General features: G+C 42.3%; 1 protein-coding gene across 8 annotated transcripts in view; it reads right to left on the bottom strand.

The window, feature by feature from the left end:
* znf536 (zinc finger protein 536) overlaps positions 1-21280 on the bottom strand; it is a 223851-nt gene that overhangs the window by 171196 nt on the left and 31375 nt on the right. For 5 of the 8 annotated variants that reach the window (XM_070964512.1, XM_070964521.1, XM_070964502.1 and 2 more), the window contains exon 3: positions 7769-7877. The exons of the other annotated variants lie outside the window; for them this stretch is intronic. The gene's annotated coding sequence lies outside the window, so the exon portion shown is untranslated. The remainder of the gene's footprint in view (positions 1-7768; positions 7878-21280) is intronic. 8 annotated transcript variants of the gene reach the window in all.

Below are 21280 nucleotides of genomic sequence, written 5' to 3' on the forward strand. Positions count from 1 at the left end.
TTTACTTTTCAACTTGTCTGCCTAATAGGCTCACATCCAGTCTAAACCTACACAAGGCCAGAGGGCGAACCGACAACAAAACAGCCACGCTGCTCAGATGAAAAGACAAACTGCTGCTCAAACAGGACCATTAGTTTGCACAAAAGAAGAAGTCTGAGAGGTTGCCCATCCATTATCAGAAAGAATGAGACTCTGACATGACAAATCTTTCCTTGTGAAAGTTTGCCCAAGTCAAATGTGATAAAATGGGGTTGGAAATATCCAATATGCCAATCAAGAATGCTAAATCATACCATTAGCAGTGTCATGGATGCACAACTGTGTAGAAGCACAGAAGTTTCCTTTCCTCTTTGGCATCAGTTCAGAGGCAATGTCTCGGGTGGTTCACTCGCATCAGCTTGTGTAGCCTAAGAGATTACCCTACACAAACTTCATCCCGTGGCAAATCTATCCTTAGACCATGCATTTTCAAACCTTGTAGCAGAAATCAAGCCTCCATTCAGGGAATCTCCTTTGTAGAACTTAAATACATCCCAATGTGTCCATAAACAAAGGCCTCCACCGTTCCTCCTCGCACTCTGTGACACTTTAAGTTTAGGATTCTTCAACAGGCCTGTGGGTGGGTTTTTCATTCTTTGCCATTCTTCCTTTATTTTGCTCCTTCTTTAGAGCATTAGGGCGACTAGCCATTGAACTACAACCGCTACTATAAAAATTCATCAGGATTAAAATGACCTCACACACAAAATTAAAGTTCCCCAATGTACACAATAAGGGCCTGTATCTTTTTTAAGACATTCTCAGCTTCCTTGGGAACAGGATTGTTTCTTGACAAAGTGGTCTCGACTCAACAATGAGCACCTTTCAGACACACACAGGGACTGCCTTTAGAGCTGCGCAGAGAGACGGATTTCACATATCAATCAAAAGAGGGAGGGGGGAGAAAAAGGGCCCTCGTCTGGTGAGAGTGGTCCTTCAGGAACCATGAACAGATTCGAATGGAGTATATGCTTTTCTCTCTTACCGCCACTATTCATAATAATAGAGGACACAGGAGTAGTGGAGAGGGAGGGGAGTCCTCTTAACACCTTTTTTTTAGACTTGTCTTCCCTTATATGGGGACTGAAGCATGGTTCCTCAGTCTGGGCCTGAAATAATAAGACTGTAGTGGATGCCTAGATTGTACAACACTGAAAAAAAGTTGCTTTGTGAAGAGGCCAAGAGGGCCCACAGTATTCAGTCTGTGTGCAAGCTTTCATGTTCTTAAGTTTATACATGCAAAGGCTTGTATGTGTGCCTGTCTGTGTGTGTGTGTGTGTGTGTGTGTGTGTGTGTGTGTGTGTGTGTGTGTGTGCGTGTGTGTGTGTGTGTGTGTGTGTGTCTGTATGTTGGAGGTGGAGGGGTGGGGTGGTGGGGGCATTCCATTACACCTGTGCGATGGCATAATGAGCCCATGAGTGTGTGCACTGGGCCACAGCCACCCACTGCGCCAGCCATGCACACCACTGCTGCTAATCGTGTTGAAAATGAATAAGGTGTCAGAGTAGGTAATTCACAGCTGTATTAAAGCACCTCAGCCCAGATATAAGGTACATAAAACAAATTAAATTATATATAATATTCTATTATAGAATATTTCTGACAGCTGTATTAATGGGCACACCTCAAAGGTCTTCTTATTAGGTCACTGGCTGCCTTTCACCTTCTACATTTTTTGAGCCTGGGGTATCCAGATCATCTCCAGCTCATGGCTCATAGGAATGCACAGAGGGCAGAGTGGAAGTGGTTAAAATCTACAGACTCAGTACATGGTTCAAGTTGTGTCACAATTAGGAGATGCATGAGTCATATTACAGCAGAAAACAGTTCACATATCTGTTCAAATCAAAATGTAATCAAGAGGCTATTCTACACATGGAAGAATAAGAAAGTTAGTTCAAAGAAATTTCACTGTGCCTTCTCTCTACAGCTGATTCAAACAATATACATGTAGAAGTATGAAGAGCAGAAATAAAGAGAAATGGCTTACAGCTTTGAAATCAGTTTAGCCTTTAAGTTGAGAATTATGAGACACAACAGAAAAGAGATGAAATGCTATAAAAAGTACAACACTCAGGGGGCTACTCCACCGTTAACAACAACACTGAAGTGGTATGTTTTTAAAATAATTGCTGATTCAAATATGTCTCAAACGCCAGTTCATCAAAGCTAACAGTAAAGGTATGCAGTATATTTAGTGAGGGAAAAACATTTTAAAACTAGGGGCTGTATTTTATTTTTCCACAAATGCTTCAGATTTCTCTTTGGTGAATTGTACTAAATGAATCTACAGGAGAGGAATCTGATCACCTCATACTCCTCCATCGCCGTGAATTACATCATTTCTCCCTACTTAGACCTCAGACTGACATTAAAGTAGATCTCAGTGTAACTGGAAAAAAAAAAATATATAAGTATTCACTGCATGTATGTGTGGCACATGTGTGCTATTTTTATATGGGGATGCTGTGAAAGTGTGGAATTGGGGACAAGGGAGCCTTGCACCGGGCCGTGACACAGACTTATGTTAAACCTAATTAGATCATGATAATAGCTTTAGGGCCCCAGTGATCAATGCTAGAGGTCTGTGGAGATGAACTTTCCTTAAGTTTCATGCTGCATGCTGGTTGTACTCAATTTTTTTGTCTCACACACGCGCGCACACACACTCACTCACACACAGACACACACATACACTAAAAGTGGTTTAAAGGCACTGTGCTATATACGATAGCATTATCTTAAATAATTTTCTGCATGTTCTCTGTCAGTTTCATGGTTTGTCATTCTATTGTTACTAGTGAATGAGTACAGTGTGGTTAGATCAGTCTATATGGTCACTGTTGGGCTAAATAAAATGTTAAATAGCCTGCATCCGTGCTCCATCCACTACCATATAATGGATAAGATTCAGAATTCCCCGATGCTGGAATTTCATACAGCCTGTTTCACATTGCTTGAGTCCTCCAAGCCTCTCCCATAATGCAATGCACCCACAGCGTCTCCACATCACTAAAAGACACTTGCTGATTGTGAGCTGATTTCCGTCAACAACTTTATGGAGGAGTCTAGTTTACAGCTTACAGACTCCTCGGATCACTTTCGCTGAAGACAAAGAGGATTCCTTATGCTTCCATTACTATCTAATGCAATTTGTGAAATATAATATTTCAACATGTCTGCGTCTGCTGACATGGTAGCTAGCTAACTTGTGATTAGTCTTGATACTGGATGCTTTGGGAATCCCTGCACATATCAGTTTTGGTTGTGCCAGTTGCTGACTTGCTCCTTCTGACTATTTCTCCATATCCCAACTCAGCAAGAGGTGTAGAAGAGCACATCCAGGAGACAAAACTTTAAAAATAAAGATGCTGGCTGACCAACCAAAAGTAGCTGACATTTGCTTGTGTTATGTTTGTGTTTTGCACACTGTAATTACCTTTGGACAAGCTCCTCTTTGGAACCAACATTCTTGGCTTTTCGAAAACTCCCCCACCCATTTAATTCCACAACTGCCAACTGTTCAGGCTGGTGCTGCATGCACTCATTGAAGCCCTTGTATATTTGTGTCTGGTCAAGAGACACAAGACACATTGTCTGTGAATGCACAAAGTAGTACTTCACCCTTGGGTCAGGTCTGGGGTTTTTTGAGAAAATTAAATTAGTCGTTTTGAACTTCTGCCATTGCACAATTATGTAGAACTGATATACCAGCATTTCAACCTTCTATACTAAATTGATTTCAATGTCACATTTTGATCAAATGTCCCATGGTTTAAAGGCTATTTAAGGGACTGTTTTTATTCTGATGTGATAACACCTGCAGGGGAACATAATAGACTAAATACTTGGAAGTGTCCACTGTGAAAACTGACCCTTTGACTTCCAGGAATGAGTGGAGAATGCCAACTTTGCTGACCTCAGGGTTGTTGCCAGCAGTGTAAGTCTGTCTGGGCTGGTGAAGTCAGACATCCAGGGGGAGTTTCAAACAGAGCCAGTTGGTTTGTTTTGGGTATCTAATCAGGGTGGCTCCTGGTCACCTCCTTGTGGAGGTTTGTCAGGTACATCCATATTAGAAGAGACCCCAGGGCAGACCAAAAACACACTTGAGGAATTTAATATCCTACCTGGCCTGGAAATGCTACAGGTTCCCCCGTGAGGAGATCTGAATGATGTGTCTCGGAAGAAGGACACAAAACGTCGCTTTGATTAGCCTGCTGTACCATGACTTGGCCAAGACCCAGACTTAGATAAGCTTTGGAAAATGGACGGATGGATGAAAATATCAGCAAGAAATCGACTACCAGACTACTAAGGATGATCTATATTGGCCTTTGCAATCCCATTTCAGTTTAGTGGTAGTGCACATTTTTTGTAAAACCTGTGTGTGGATGCAGTACTTCCTGCTGCTACTTTGGGCTCATCCCACATAGGATAAAAGATTTCATATTCACCAGAGATGAACTTGATTCATAATCTATTAGTGCTGGGTCAGTTTGTCTGTTTGACATGCTAACCTGCCTGCTGCCGTGCACTGAGATGACAAGTAGTATTCAGTGGTATTCTGCCATAGTTAACAACAATTTGATTTATACAGTTTTTTGAAAATGTGATCAGGGAGGAACTCATCATGTTGGAAGTGGACAACACAGACTGAATAATTTACTAAATGCCCCATCTCAGCCACAGATGTATCTGTCTATTGATAAAACAAGCTGTCTAGACAAAGGTGTACTGGATGATATACTTCCCCCCTGAAACCTTCTAATGAATAAAGGTTTAACATCATTTAAGATACAATCTCGCTGAAAGAAAAAGCATCCCTCTGCTGGGTGTTGAATGGTGAGGTGTTAAGCTTTCCATGGCGACATCTATCTCTCGCCACCACCTTGAGGGCATCTTTTAAGCAGAGGAATTTAGCCATTATGTGGCATTAACCTCATTAGAAAACACTCTTTAGCTGCTCCAAGATAAAATTGATTTACAGCTGCCATTTCCACCACTGCTCTCGATCAATGGTTAAACTATCCCTTTTATGGCCCTGTGCACACTCTCTGCTCTTTTCCCCAGTTTTCTTTAACTGCTCTTTAATTTCATTCCCCTCTTCACTCTTGTCCTTGTGCCAGGTATAGTAACAGAGTGGAATCGGGCTTTTCCCTATTGCCCCATGGTCAAATATCAGGCAGACTTCATTTTTTAACAGTGGATAAACATGATAGGATCACTGGCACATTCCTTGAACCAATTAAGCATAAAGTTGCTGTCTTAGTCTTTTCTAGATGCAAGAATTTCACTGTGATCAGCTAAATTTGCCTGTGTGATCTTAATTGAGGTTATATCTTAACAAAAGATATAACCTCAATGTGTTTTTCTTTCCACTCTAACCAAGATTGTTATTCACAATTGAGGAATGCGATGGGCCTAAACTGCTGCAGATGTATGGCCATATTTATATAACAGACTTTAGGGGGGACTTTGGTTATTATGGCCTGGATCCTGTTGGAATATGGAGGTTAGATTGGTGTCAAATTGTGATTGTGATAGGTTACAAGAATCATGATATAAAAGATCAAGTGGGAACTTTTATGGTAACTAACATAAAATCCTCAGTCCATGTCTAAGTAAAATCTGCAGTGTACTGTTGACAGATGCAGTTTAAAGCTCCAGAAAAGGCTGGGAAGTGGACTCTGAGTTAAGAGTTTTGTTACAAAGCTGTAAGAAGTTCAAAGGAATTGGCCAGTCGGACTAATTAATAGAGTGACGACTTGGGTCTTTGGATACGGAGGAAGCCCCAAAGCACAGTTTTGAGCAAGCAGGGGCCACTTTGCCTATTTCCACAAGCTGATGGCTAAGGCTGTGTACAGATAAGCCAAGCAGAAAATCCACAATCCATGTCTATCTGGCCAAATGTCACTATATGCCCGCCCACCTCTGACAGCTCAGGTTTATGTGGACGTTTAAGCAAAACACGCAGTGCTGTATTTCTTTGACAAATCAATACGACCACCATTTCAGCTCCCCTTCCTTCCCTCCCGCCCTGCCTCCCTCCTCCTCGCGCTCGCTCCTTTCTCATCTCCTTCTGTCTGGGAGAATTGATCCGCAAGGATGGAATGATATCAACCAGCGGAGAGAGTGATATGCCCCGCTCCTTCCTTCCTGCCCTCCTTTCACCACACTTTTGACACATAAATAAAATATGTGGCCTTTTTGTTTCAATTCACCGTGGCGTTAGTTTTGAGAAAGGAATATGGTGCATGGGGCTCACACAGAGCTGTTGGTAGACAAGAGGGAGCTGAGAGTCGGCTGGTTGCCATCACTCACTGTTCACAGGCGCCCTACAAAATCCCCTGAACTTTCCGACATACGCATTTGTTAGAGTGACGCAGTCAGATTCTAAAGAATGGCATTAGAAAATAATGTGAGTGCTAAATTATTCAGGCATTTTTTGCCATAATGCCTCACTTTACCACCACACACAGCTGTGCGCGCACACACACACACACACACACACACACACACACACACACACACACACACACACACACACACACACACACGCGTATATCTTCCCACTAACATCTGAATTATGGCAGATCCATTTAGTGTCAGTGTCCAAATTTGGCAAAGGAAAGGATGAGAGAAGGTGCTGTGCGAGGAGAAGAGTTCACTAACTCTGTCATGCTTCTGCATTAAGATGCCAAGCCAGCATCGCAATCAGTCCCTACTTTAATATCAGCTGAAATAAATCACTTCTACTGCTACATGTATTAGACCCTGCTATTAACAGATAAATACAACATGCTCATCCACACCTTAGTTACATATTCCTGTTATGATGGCAAAGGCATTTCCACAGCTGGACAAGAAATATCTGGTCGGTGAACTAACCTCGCGTCCTCGGAGTATGCCAGAGCGTCAGGCCTGGGTCACACAGGCCCGCAGAGTTCTCTGCGTCAGTCTGCCAGACTGACAATGCTGTAGACACTTCTTTAGACTCTATCGTCTCCTCACATCTTCTAAGACTTCAGTTCAGTTCAGTTTTCGCACTCCCCATGTATCTGAAGCCCTCAAATGCAGGTCAAGTCACCCACACACATACCTGTACTACATAACCTTACATACAGACAATGCTCGAAACACAGCTTCAGGTCTGGACACTGGAGAGAAGAATGACAAAAGAGATAAGAGACAGCCAGCTTGGAAGTAAAGACAGACAGGGTAACCCTACGACAACGGATAACTGATGGGATTAAATAGGAATTATCTGTTCATATGCCCATGCAGTGCCTCTGTACATCCACATACAACGGACGTTCCAGCCAACTGCTGTCTGTGTGTCTGCATGTGTGTGTGTGTGTGTGTGTGTGTGTGCCCGTGCATGTGTGTGTATGTCATTATCGTGATCAGCCTCATCATCACAGTGATCGTCATCACCCCACACAGATTGCATTGTAGTGTGGATAAGTGTAACCTACTGCACAGTCCCAGACTTTTTGCTCTCTTTTCTCTTCTTCTTCCTTCCCTTTTTCCTTACTTCCTTTCTTCCGCACGTGAGTTTCACCCATTCATTCATGACATCTGTCACTTATAAATACCTGAGAACCAAAAGGTGTCCACAGTTATTGCTCCCTCTACCTTCCTTACACCCAATCGTTCATGTCTGTCTCCCCCTGCTCCCCCTACATTCCCTCCCTCCCTCACTTCCTCTTCCCTGAAAGCCCTGAGTCACCTCAGACGGTGGGTGGGGGTAGTTTCTTAGACAGCGTGATAGTGTGCTTAGACTCGTTAAGCCAGCCTCAGCTTCAGCTCCGCTTCTGGTCGGCACTGATCAGGGAGCCCTGGGAGAGAGAGACAGGCAGGGAGAGAGAGAGAGAGAGAGAGAGAGAGAGAGAGAGAAGATAAGGAAAGTGCTGAGTTCACAGCCACCACTGCTCCCCTCCCCTCCCTCCCCTTCTCTCTTTGCTTCGAGCATCCCCTCCTCAGGAAGGGGTTTCCCCCCTGGAAAGAGGAGGGGAAGGTGAATCGACTGCTGCACTGCTGACAGCACTGCAATAACCTCCGACTACCTCCAACTCTCTGCTCAGTCTCCTCCTCCTCCTGTTCATCCACCTATACTTCTATTCTTCCTCTTCTTCTAGCCTTAAACATTCATTAACTTTTTTAACTTTTTTACACATCTATGTTTTTGCCATTTTATGCATCCCCTAAAATATTCCAACAACACAAGCTACTCCGACATGCACGCCTCTAAACACCTCAATTGGGAAAGGATTATTAATATTTAGTATATAAAGCGTAAGTCTGGCAATATTCCATATTATCCATATTACAGTTCTGCTATGCCATGCAGGGCAACCTGTGCACTGACACCTCCTGATAGCAGGGAGATGAGTATTGATGTTTTATTGATGGTTTTTTGATTTACAGTTGCATGTTGTTAAGGCCAGCAATATGGTTGCCTCAACATCAAGATATAGAGGCATATTTCTGACACTTATATGCAGTATATATTGTTACATGGCAAATAAAAAAAAAAAAAACAGTCCAGATGCAATCAGCTGGGTTCAGATTAAAATGTATAGTTCATTCAGAAACATTCATTTAGGCAGCTGATTTTAATAAAATGACAATACAATACGATCACAGTCATATCGTAGCATTGTGCAGCCTCACATGACGTCAAATGTTACAAATGTATCAAGTAGATAGTTGTTGCGATAACTCTAAAATAAGTAAATGATCTGTTTACAGTGCGTGATGACTAGAGTGTGCACAGGCCTGTTACTCTTTTTCTTTTAATGTATACAGTCTAAAATCACAAACAAATTTTGTGCAGGATACATTATCCTTTTTCCTTAAGAATGAAGCAAAAAAGGAACCTTTATCTGGGACAAAAAGAAGAAACCATGACGTGCAAAGGAAGCTGTATGTACAGGACAGACTGAAACAATAGGCATAGAATGACACTATGGAGAAAGTGAGTCTTTTAAGACTCCACCCACCAGCATCTACACATTAAAATCTGCTGAATGCTGGTGGGTCTTGATTGATCATTTCTGTCCAAGTTTCTCATAAATGCTCCTTCAGCTCTGGGATCAGGCTGGAAAAAATATTACATACAATATGTTAATTAAGAATGGACATAATGTAAATGCTAATGTTATGTGTTACCAAATTCTAGTCCATCTTATCTGAAAGCCTTTAAAGCGAACTTGCTTTCCACTCACAGCAAGCTGTTTTAAACATCTGAACTCCCCCAGCACATTAAGGCATTAAAGAAAAAAAGAAAAAAACTACAGCTCCTGCTTAGATCTGCAGCTACATATTTCATGCAATAGATATCCAGGTCATTAAGCAACATTCTGACACCTCTGTTATTTACTACCCCAACCAGTTTCCCACCTCGTTTAATCAGACTTTACAAAAACCTGCTGACTCAGATAGAAACCTTCTTTCTCTCCACTGTTTATGTTTATCTCCTCAGCTCCATTCTGCTCTCAGCTTTTCTCTCTTTCTCTTTGCTTACTTACTCATATTTTCCAAAACGTCTATTTCACATGTGTCTGGAGTTCGGAGGGGCTGAGCCACAGAAAAATCACAAAAGAACAAATAAAGTAGAGTAAAGCCGAGTGTTTTCCTGTGACATAAAAGACTCCAGTTATCAAAGGCAGACAAGGTCTCAGCTATGTGTTGTAGCAGCCAGATGCTGAGTGTAACTTACATTATTGTAGCGGTCAGGTGCTAAACGTGTAACTTTGTGATTTTGACGTGTTTTACCAAAGGAACTACCACAACCCTGCTTTTCCTCATCCATCAGAGGGATATTTAAAACATCCAAAGTGGAGCGCACCGTTTTTGCCTTAGAAGTGGTTTACCTTCGATTTTCTCTGCTGGGAAGGGATCACTTGAGACAGGAGGAGGGGGGCGGATTGAAGGGAATAAGATGTGGCTCAATACAAGTTATCTTTAATGGAAGGATCCTGGATGGAGGGATTCAAGAGAAAAAATGAGGGGAAAATGCGGAGTGGGACGGAGGGGAAAAACATAGATGTAAAGTGTTGACAGCTGTGTTTGGTGCGGTCAGACTCTGGGGTCAGGTACTGAGGAACACACACACAAACAAATGTTCAAACAGCACACATAGTATATTAGCTGTCCCTTGCTAAATGGAAGCTGGATGTAATATTGTTCTTGTCATGACGGCCATCTGATGTCAATTTCACACAGCGACGGGACCCTCCGCAAGCTGCTCTGTACACCCGCCACCCTGGTACCAAGCAAAACCAACACACATACAAAAGGTGTACTAAAGCTACGCAGTCATGTGTGCTCTTTTTTTCTCTTCTCCCCATGTCTCTGTCCACCCCTCCCTCCTCACACACACACACACACACACACACACACACACTGGGATAAGTCATGAGGAAATGGATGCCCATGTTTTGTGGGACCACCTGTTCATCCTGGATACAAGTCTAAGAACCCAGTAAGGGTTAACCCTCTTTGTGGGAGGGAGCCAGGATTGTGTGTGTGCGTGTGTGTGTATGGGTGTGCATGCATGCATACATGCGTGTGTGTGTGTGTGTGTGTGTGTGTGTGTGTGTGTGTGTGTGTGTGCGTGCGAGCGAGCATTGGCACCGCCCCGTCTGAAACGTGCCCCATGAGTGGCAGACTGGCTCAGGCTGTCCGGCTGGGAGGGAACAGAGCCCATTGCTGGACCACCTCCCCAGCAATACACACACACACGCACACAAACACACACACCTAATCCTATGCACATTCCATGGGGAGCATCTTTCCTCTCCATCACCCATTCCAAACTACCTGCTCAAAAAAAAGATTAAAAAAAAGATTCATTTGTGATCATGGGTTTGGACAGTTCTACAAATATAATTGTCTTCAAAGTCAGTGATTATGAACAGCTAATTTTCTGACTGTCTGTTAAGATGATCAATTAAAATGTGCGTTTTTCATTGAAATAACTAAAACAAACTAATATCCTACCGAACTGAACCTGGGCTCAGCCTCGTCCCACAACACCGCACCTCAACAATGCGGCCATATTACACTGCCACTGTGAGGACCACACACTCACGCCGACCTGCAGATACACACTTGCACACACAATCCATACAAACCACTTTGAATCATGGCACCTCTCATCATTCTCATGCAACCCCCCCCCAACAAATAATCACCTCCTGGGAGGCAACGAGATGGAGAAAAAAAAACAGCAATCTTGTCTTTCAAACGAAAGGGGAAAAATATTTTAAGGGGCAATGAATTTCGTGGAGCTGAATAGGATGTTGGTACATGTTTTACTAAAGGAAATATAATGGCAGACTATTATTAGATCACATTAATCACGAGTGTGCCAAAGGCAGTGACAGCCGCGCTGAAAAGGATTGAAAACGCTGGTAATGGATATAAATTACCCATTGTGTGATAAAAGGATTTTTTCTTCACTAAGAAGGTAAAAAGGAATAAAAACACTGAGAGAGCCACTAAACGCTGTGTGTACATATTTGCATGTGTATGTGTATATGTGTATGTATGTGTGAGTGTCCTGCCGACTGTGTGTGTGTGATATGTAATAATACAGGGTTATCAGTGCAGGATTAAAATTTTAAGGGAATCAGATAGTGACAGTGAGGCCTCGTATTAAAGGCACCGGCGACAGAAAAGAGGGAAGGATTAAAAACAGATTAAATTGGTTTGTAGTGACGGAGATGAAAGGAAGGAGGAAGAGAGGGGGGAAGGAGAGTGTGTTTTGACAGAGGTCTGTCGGGCTTTTGGCACGGTGATAATGAGTCACATCTCCCATGCACTGTTATTTATCGCCGACTTGGCTCACAAACAAAAGATCAATAATTTTGAGCAAATCTAATGTTGTCCTCGCCGCTAATGTGCTCGTCCATCACATCTGCCATCTCCACCAAGGAGATGGACTGATTCCCTGTTTATTTGGAGATCAAATGCAATTATATCACATGGCTCTAATAACAGAGGAAACCCCCCCCAAATGTGAATATGTGTGGCGCCTTGGATCACACCCATGCATATGTATATATAGATATACAGACATGCACAAAGGTGTCACGTATGTGTAAATGATAATATATGTATGGAATGGGCGATGAGTTGCTGTGCCATTTTTCCACATCAATCTTCATTTCTTCCTCAGACCTTGCCTTTGAAATATGAAGTGTGTCAACGGCCCGTCCCCCCGCAACACAGGAGGCACACAAACATCCGTCAAAGCAACACACCCGATGTTCACCAGTTAGCCCTGCAGCACAGACAGATTAGAAGACAGCAGATCCTTCACTGACAACTAGCCCTGGGTGAGACACTTTCCAGCCACCTGAACTCAATCAGGCCCCGGTGGAGGCAGCATTTGGGTATTTCATTTCATCTCCAACCCCTTACTCACTTGAGGTACGTTTGATTTATCTTGCACACAGGAACGTAAATCGCATTTGGAATCTAACGTCAGTTTCGTTATGGTTATCTACATAGCGGCTGCTTGTTTTGGTTCTTTTCAACATGGTTGAGTGTAGCTCAGAGCAGACACTGATACAAGGGCCACCAGAGGTTCGAGCCACTGCGTCCACAATCTATGTGATATGCACCCGCTCTCTAAGGTGTCTAATATCTACTAACTGTTGGCTATGTCTATAAATCATTTGGGACCTTCTCTACAGTCCTTGGCACACCACAATCAAGCACACCCCAGCACTGTGACAGTAAAGCCAGTGGCAGGTGTAAGGCACTAAGCTCCTTCCCCTTCTCCCTGGGTGAGGTGTGAGGAGCAAAACAATGACAGACAAAGGTCACCTGGCCCACAACGACCCACCCGCTGAGGTGTTGACCTGCCGAACACACCCCTGAGGCAAGAGGAAGAAAGGAAGGAAGGAAGGAAAAGATAGAAAGTCTGCAAGCAAAGACTTGAAGACAAACCGAAGTGGCAACCAACAATACGACAAATACCAACTAAAGTAAGCAGAGCTCTTTCAAAGTGGCATCAAGAATTTTTTTCCATTGATTTCCAAGTTCACCAAGTGCACGACTTTCTTCATTCATGACATGTTCATGTCAATATTTCTTTAATTAATCAATTAGTCTATGCAATTTCTGAAAATAGTAAAAGGTGCAATTGAAATTTTCCAGAGCCAAAGTATTGTATGTATGTATTTTCATTGATTTCATTATTTTTAAATGATTTTTGTTTTGTTTTTATTGTGTTTCTAAATATTCAAATAAAATCTATTTACCTCCTGTAAACCACACTGAATTACTTCTGTGTTCCAAAGGTCTTACGCATGAAAACATCTTGTCTTGTCTTGTCTTCACACTACGAGTTATGTCCAACCAACAATCGAAAAATATTCAACCGGACTATTCAGTTAATCATTTCAACACTACAGAGCATGTAGCACCTGTCAGCGATGTTCCAATTTATGGGGTGTCTTGCATTTCCAAATCTTTTCAACAAGCTGTTGCATCAAAATATGCTTTCTGGAAAGTACAAGAAAGGCAGGGTACATCAGGTCAAGACCTTGGCATGTGAAATAATAAGCCTTGACATAAGGCTGAAAGCAGGGAGGCACACCACGACCCAGGGCAACCCAAGGCACCTCCTAACTGCACCTAATTCTCTCTCTCACTGTGTCTTTCTTCCCCACTGTTAACATACCCAGACACCTACAACCATGGCAGACTTCCTAGACGTTCAGAGCAGTGTCAGGGCACAGCTAAAGGTCAACATTCCTGGAAGCCATGCAGAAATCAGCAACAATGTGCTGTTTTTACACTACGCATTCTTGAAAAGCTTTTTTTTTTTAATGCAATCAACAAACAAATGTGAATGCGTGAAACAGACAACCTCAGCGGAAATAGTGTCAAATGTTGTTTTGGAGGAGAAGGCCATGAACACATCAGGGAGGGGCTGTTATAAATAGCTCACAAATGCATGCAGGGATCATCACCTAAACTGTTTTTTCCTTCCCCTGTTTAATTGACATCCGTATATCGGGGTAAAAATGCAAATATACAGAGACAAACGTGGCGTTGATGACACAGCTGCACACACTCATCAGTTCTCTGGAACAAGAGTGACACTGGTTTGTGTAAACACACATATTAACAGGTCAACTTCTCTGATTCACCCAAAGTCACGGGAAAAGATATCACGGTCGCTGTGGAAACACATTTTAGACACACTCATTTTGATCTGTCTGTTGAAATATATTTGCACCTACAGAGGAAACGCGTCAGAGCTGTAGAAGTTAGGTGTATCTGAGCTGAATATGCAATAATTCACGGGTGAAGAATGATTCCAAGCATCGCTGTAATGACAACCTTCTATATTGTTGTAATCATTATTGCCACTGACAGCATCACTATCATCATCAACACCGTCATCTGTAATCATCAAGCCCATCACAAGCCATATTTTTTTACAACAGTGTGACATGGGCAGTCAGTGGATGGTGATGAAGCGGTGTTAGGATACGTTCACACCAAGCATGTCGGCAGCAGTTTCGTGGAGCTCTCATACACGCGCAACTTCAGTTCTTTTGTTTTGTTTTGTTTTGTTTTGTTTTTTACCTAATAGATGCATTCAAACACAAACCAGCACAGCAAGATTACTCCATAAGACTTCAGTTTGTGCTGACAGATGTAAAGACACCAGAGATTAAACTTGCTGGTCATGGTGTCTAGCCATGCAGGCTGTGTAATTTAAAGCTCCCAAAGCATTGAAAATGTACCTTCAAAATATTTAGAAGTGACATTTCTTTCCAGAAACAGTGTAAAAAGAACATTTCAATTTTTTAATTAAATATGTTTCTTAACTATATAGGTGTTGTCCATCACTTTATCAATATTGTTTTTTCACAAACAAACAGTGCAGTAAGTACTGACTGTGTACAAATGCTGCACCCAGTGTGATGACTGGTCGAGAGCAACAATGACATTAGCCTCTTTTATTAGTGTGTTTTCACTGGAAAATGATGGAAATCTCAATTTCTTTATCATCTTTATGTCAAAAAGTAGAAAATGTCCTCTTCTTTTTTTTTTTTGCCGTGTCTCCCTTGGTAGCAGCATTTAGTGGAGAGGAAATCCTCTGACACGTATAATCTACTTCAGACTGACATCAGCCAGTGCTGCTATCGATGCATCCCTATCTCAGTGAGCAGACTGCGCACATGAAGCAGTCTGGGAGTCAGGCTAGACTGACACCACAACAGCAGCCTTTGGTTCCCAGCACCTAACGCTCCGCTCGCAGCCTGAATATCGCCTGTGGGATTTCACCGCACTAAAGAGTTATGTCAAAGACCTTGACAACGTGTGACGTCTCCCTCAGCCACTGCTGTCATGTTCCGTCTGCTTCTCATCCCCCCCCCGCCCCCCACTTTTTTTTTTTCTTTCTGAGCCTCTCTTGACTCTGGTTTGAGCAGGAGACTTTCTCCCTGAGCATTTTAAGTTGTCATTTTTTTAAACACACATATCAAAGCCGGGAGTAAAGAGGGGGGACAGATGTTTCACTCATGCCTTTCTACTAGAGTACAATGAAGCTTTGGAGAGGAAAGAGAGAAAGGAGTAAAAAGACATTTGCAGAGATCTTTTTGTAATCCACATCCTTTCTTCTGACGACTGGCAATATATCATTTGTATTGATGCAATATTAAATTTCAATATCGCATGTCAAAAGGTACAAAATGATAGATCATAGCCTAACTAAATGAATTATTAAAGGCCTACGCCGTCTGCGCTATCGGCTTCTCTTACAATCAGCTGTGTCAGAAGAGTGCAGTTGGTGATACTGGCAGCATTTCAAAGCTTTGTCGTTCTTCTTTCTAGCCGCATCCCAGCTTTCTTAATCTAGCTTTCTGTCACTTATTAATGTTCCCAAGGAACTAAAAACCACAGATCTCTCCCTTCCCAGTAATCAGAGGCTTAACTCAGGTCCTTTTATTTCCCCAGAAAAATTCTTTAAAAACATAAATGAACAAAGTCATAATTAAATATTGAACAGATGATAAGGATGAGAAAATACATCCAGCTTTGTTAGATATGTTAAGAGCAGAGAAGAAGGGAGAGTGCAGCCATGGTTGAGGCAGTGACTCATTCTGTGCGATATGATTTATGTGCTCTTTATGTGCTCTGCGACCCTGTAAGTTTATCTCTATATTCCCTGTCTGATAGAGTGACTCCTTGGTTGTCTCCATGCCTCGCCGCAATACCACTGCAAACCGGATTCCATGGTTGATTCTTATTTACAGCCCAAGTCAAAGGTTGATTCGTTGGTGCCTCATCAAGTTGTGGTTGATAAGAAAATAGAGGCGAACAGTGGAGAAACAAGAGAAAGAGATGTTTTCCTGTAGAAATGAGTGGATTTAACAACCACCCACTTTCTGTGCACCAGCCTGAAAATGACTTACCCTAATTAAAATGGTTTCTGTTCTTGAAATCTTGATTTCAGTTATTATCCTGGGCTGTGTTTCCCAAAGGGATCTTAAGGCAAAGATGATCGTAAAATCCATCTTATGAAACTTCTTAAGCTCAAGGACTTTTTCCCAAAAGCATTGCAACTGAAGACACTCTAAGAAATGATCGTATCCACTCTGAGGAGGCTCAGAGCATCTTAAGCTCCAGCACCTGAAAGAAGAGGCAAAAGCTTTCATTGTTTCAGTTCACTTCTAATACTACACTTTTATCATGAACGCTGGAGTTTTTTGTTAAAGTGATTGTGAAAACGTTTAAATGAGAAAATGGACACACATGTTAACTCAGCAATTCATTTGTACAATTTTTGTCATCCTCCTCCTCTTCTCACCTTCTGGTTGAAAAGTCACTTTCCTGATGTTCAGGTCTGTATCTGCTCTTTTCAAGCCTGATACAGAAATGATGAAAGAGTGACGTTCACAATGTGAGCTGCATATTCAGGAAACCTACAGGATGTGCCACTGCTTCATTTTAGGTTTGAGATGAGCTTAAGAGTGACGTCTGCATGGAGCTGCAGCTAAATTAGTCCAAGTTGACTTTCTTTGATTTAGTTCCACTCAGGGCAGCAAGCTGAAAGTTGTAAACTGCTTACTGCACAAAGAGCTTTGTCTTCATACTGTACAATTGTGAGTATAAATCATTTTCCGTGTCATTTACAGCACCTACACTTTGTGATGTATGCATTTTTAAGATATAGCACGGCTCACACTTACATATGCAAAGTTACTTTATAGTGTATTCAGTATCATCTTTAGCACCATGAACAGACGATGTTAAGAAGCTCTCGATGGCATGCACATGCACTCATTCCTAAGCACTGTCTGGGGAAATGTACTGTATCAAGAAATTTAAGAGAGCATTTGTAGAAACACTCTTAGACAATGCTAAGATCGATTATTATCAGGAAACAGGGCCCTGGTTTCTCAGATTTTATCATCAAAAACTCAGAATTCAATTCAGTGATACTGAACAAGATTTAGAGCCACAAACATGGTTGGAAAAAATAGAAAGTTTGACTGTTCTGTTGTGAATGCACTCCTAAAAAATGACCAACTGTTGTCACTTTAATGTTACACAGAAAGCAGTGTGAGGTGAGTGAGGATTCAACTTGATGCCACCACTGTTTGGGCAGATAATTAAGAGGTTTTTTTATGTCAATTACTCTCTGTTCAACCACCTTAAAGGAAAGGTTAAAGGTATACTACGCAAGACTTTCCTAAAGAGTGACATAAAGAAATCCCTTTCAATCGTCATGGCACCCTGAGTTATGACCCACTAGAAGTGTGTGGTGATGTATTTATCAGCAGAGACTCTGCACTACGTCTGGATTTTCTTATTTCCTTCTCTTTTTGCTGCTGTCAGGACATTTCTGGGCTGCAGCCTTTGGGCAGTGGGTATGTAGCCCCCCACCAAAAACAGCACACAGGTTACGTCAGGACTTTGTAAAAAGGTAGAGACCAGGTGCCAGACCATAAGCAGCCTGTATCCATGGGGAAGCTACGACAATGGCAGCCAGAGCGGCAAAAACTTTTTGTGTACAAGAAGTAACCTACAATTTCTGCGTAATGCACCTTTAAACCACATTGTGGCATTTGGTAAAACAGAAAGCTCTTTCCTATTTAGTATTGCACCTGCTTGGAGGCTAAAAGTCAGCATACCTAACAGAGTTAGTGTAGTTCTGTCTTGGCCTTGGAAACTGAAGTTGACACACACACACGCACACACACACACACACACACACACACACACACACACACACACACACACACACACACACACACAGACAAAAATAAAAAAATCTTGAGGTCCACTCGCTTATGAACAAGGGCTCAGTTTAGTACTTCAAGGACCAGTGTGTAAGATTTAGGGGGCTCTAATCCTAAAGAGTCAGTTTCTATCAAAGTTCCATGTTTGTCTGAGTGAAGATTGGTGAAATATATACACAGAGCAGAAGGGCCTAGCTATATGCTTCCTGCTGTGTGCTTGTGTCCAGCACAAGTGTTAATTCTCCTATGCATGTGTGATCTCCTGAATCCCTAACCCCCCTGAGGTTATAATTGCAGAGTCCAGATTGCCGGGCCTGGCGACCCCCATGAGAAGTCACAGCCTCCATTTAGCTTCCAGATCCCATGCAAACGAACACAGGGCCCCCGTGTTAGCGTGCTAGCACTGGCTGGCAAAAATTCAATTTTCATCCCCCTTTTGTATCCAAGCCTGCTGTCTTGCCCTAACGATGCTCCCCACCCTCCACCCACCCCCCATACTCCCCTTCTCCAGCCTTCTCCCTTCAACAACAGAACACAGTGGAGTCGTTAGGACCCTCTCTTCATTACTTCAAAAAACCAATCATTAGACACCAGAGTATATACGTAATTAGAAAATCACTTCCTTTGCAATCCCGGCTAAGTAGTTTACATACTGTAATTACAGGGACAAAATCAATTTTTAATCATTTCACTGATTGGGCTCATCAGCTCAGTAGGAACATTGTATCCTGCTTGTTGTGCGAAAGCAACATCTGGGCTAAAACAATTACCCTTTTGTGTTCCAGAGCAGCTCTGAAAATGCCTTGCTGTCACTTCCCCATGTCGTGGACGCTCTCTTTCTATCTCTATCCGTCTCCAGACGCCTTTTTCCCTTTGCCTTCGTCTTTCTTTCTGTCTTTCTTTCTTTCTCCCTCTCCCCTTCTTTCCCTCTCCCTCCCTCTCTTCTCTCTCTTTCTCTTTCACTCCCTGCCCTTGACTTGGACATGAAGGATCACATTTAAAGCTTTATAAATCAATACGCTATAATAAGCTGCTCTTGACAGAGAGGGAGAGAAAGGAGGAAAAAAAACAACATATTGCTTTTTTAACACCTCTTGTGTTTTTGTTTTTTCATGCCCCTGTTGTTCCTGTCAGCGATGTTGTTTTTTTTTTTTTTTTTTTCTTTTTACATTGTTGCCTTTTAGAAAACAGATTTTGTTTGGCCCTGCAGAAATATCACCTTATTACCACGTTTTCTGGGCGAGATGTGTGTGTGCACGTGTGTGTTTGGGGGGGTTACATTGTATGTAAAGGCAGACAATGGCAGTCTCTGTCTTCTTGTTGAAATGAGACATAAATACATAACCCAACTTCAAACTGCGTCGTCTCTCCTGGTATGTTTCACCCTTCACCGGCTAATAAAATGCTTTGTATTCTTGTCTGAGAGAGGCCCAATCGATCCACATTAGTCTGAACTCTCTCTCTTTCACTTTGAAAACTCAGGAAATCAGATTTCAGAGAGGGGAGAAAAAAAATCGGTTAATGCATTGATCACTCCGGCTGTATGCAAATCACATTTGCCTCTATTTTTTTGCTGATCAATAGCATTAATTAACGGCTTCGTTTTAACGGCACCCTGCAATCCCGTTAGACACCACTGTCGACCTCAGAAATCATCCCCCCTTCGCCCCCTCCTTCAGTAGCCATGGAAATGAACGGCGCATGGCAGGGGCCATAAATCAGGAAATCCAATTTGACCATGAGCTCCAGTACTAACAGTAAAACAGGAGCACTAACACAGCACACAGGTAGGTCATCCTATATTGGGCATAATATTATCTATGAAAAGAAAGTGTAGAGGAGGTTTTTTTTTTTTTTTTTTTTTACCTTTCCAACAAGATTTGTGAAGTTCACTGCTTTTAAACATGAAATCCAGTTTATGTTGGAGAGTCTACTTTAGAGCCTGTGGAAAAAAAGTTGTCTTATTATGAGTTATTATATATATATAAAAAAGAGACTTTTTGTATAAAGCTTTTATCTCTCATTGGGATAGAATATTTTAAGAAATAAAGTTTGAATTTGAATGAACAAATTTTCCCATTGGACACCATGCTTACCCACCTTTTAACTTTATTTAACACCAGTAAAACACCAGCAGATAGATAAGCACTGTCTAATGTGTGTGTGTGTGTGTGTGTGTGTGTGTGTGTGTGTGTGTGTGTGTGTGTGTGTGTGTGTGTGTGTGTGTGTGTGTGTGTGTGTGTGTGTGTGTGTTGGGTGGTTGCTGGTGCTAACCAGCCTAGCTACTGCTGCCAGGGATGCTAGTGTGTGGGATTAATAATGGACGCTTTTTGAAATTATTATTATTCCCAAAATGCTCTTTTGTGATTTGCTTTGAAGGCCGTGCGTGTGTGGGTGGGGGGTGGGGGGGGTGTTAAGTGAGTAGGGGTGAGGTGGTTGGTGAGGGGGGTTTGAGGGGGGGGCTTGCTTGCTCATTTGGAGAGCTTTTCCAATTATACAATTAGTCAGGAATGTAGGCCAGCGGCCTTGGTGCTCCTCCTGCTCCCCGACACTGGATAGCAAGTGCCCTCCTCTCACTTTGTATTTATCTCTTTCTTTCTCACCAGCCAAGAAATACATAGAAATACATGAATAGAAACAAAATTGAAAAACAGAAATAATATGCTAATGTGGGCTAAAGTGAAAGTGACACCAGCTCACATTCCAGGAGGTGGTTAAAGCAGCCGGCGTCCCAGAGGGGCAAAGCTAACACAGGCTGACCTTCTTTGTGAATTAGGTTGCGTGTGAACGATCAGGGCAGCGAACTGTGGTGTTAATAGATAAAGTCATGGGGTTGAGGCTCTCTGCTCGTGTGTTGTGTTGAAGGGCTTTATTGTAAATCCACCACCAACTCCAACCATTCCCAAAAACCCCACTACTTTGGGAAGATGAGTGTGTTAGTTGGATAGCTGGTTTGGGATTGAACA

This window comes from Chaetodon trifascialis, chromosome 1 (genome assembly GCF_039877785.1).
Source record: "Chaetodon trifascialis isolate fChaTrf1 chromosome 1, fChaTrf1.hap1, whole genome shotgun sequence".
Taxonomy (NCBI): Eukaryota; Metazoa; Chordata; class Actinopteri; order Chaetodontiformes; family Chaetodontidae; genus Chaetodon; species Chaetodon trifascialis.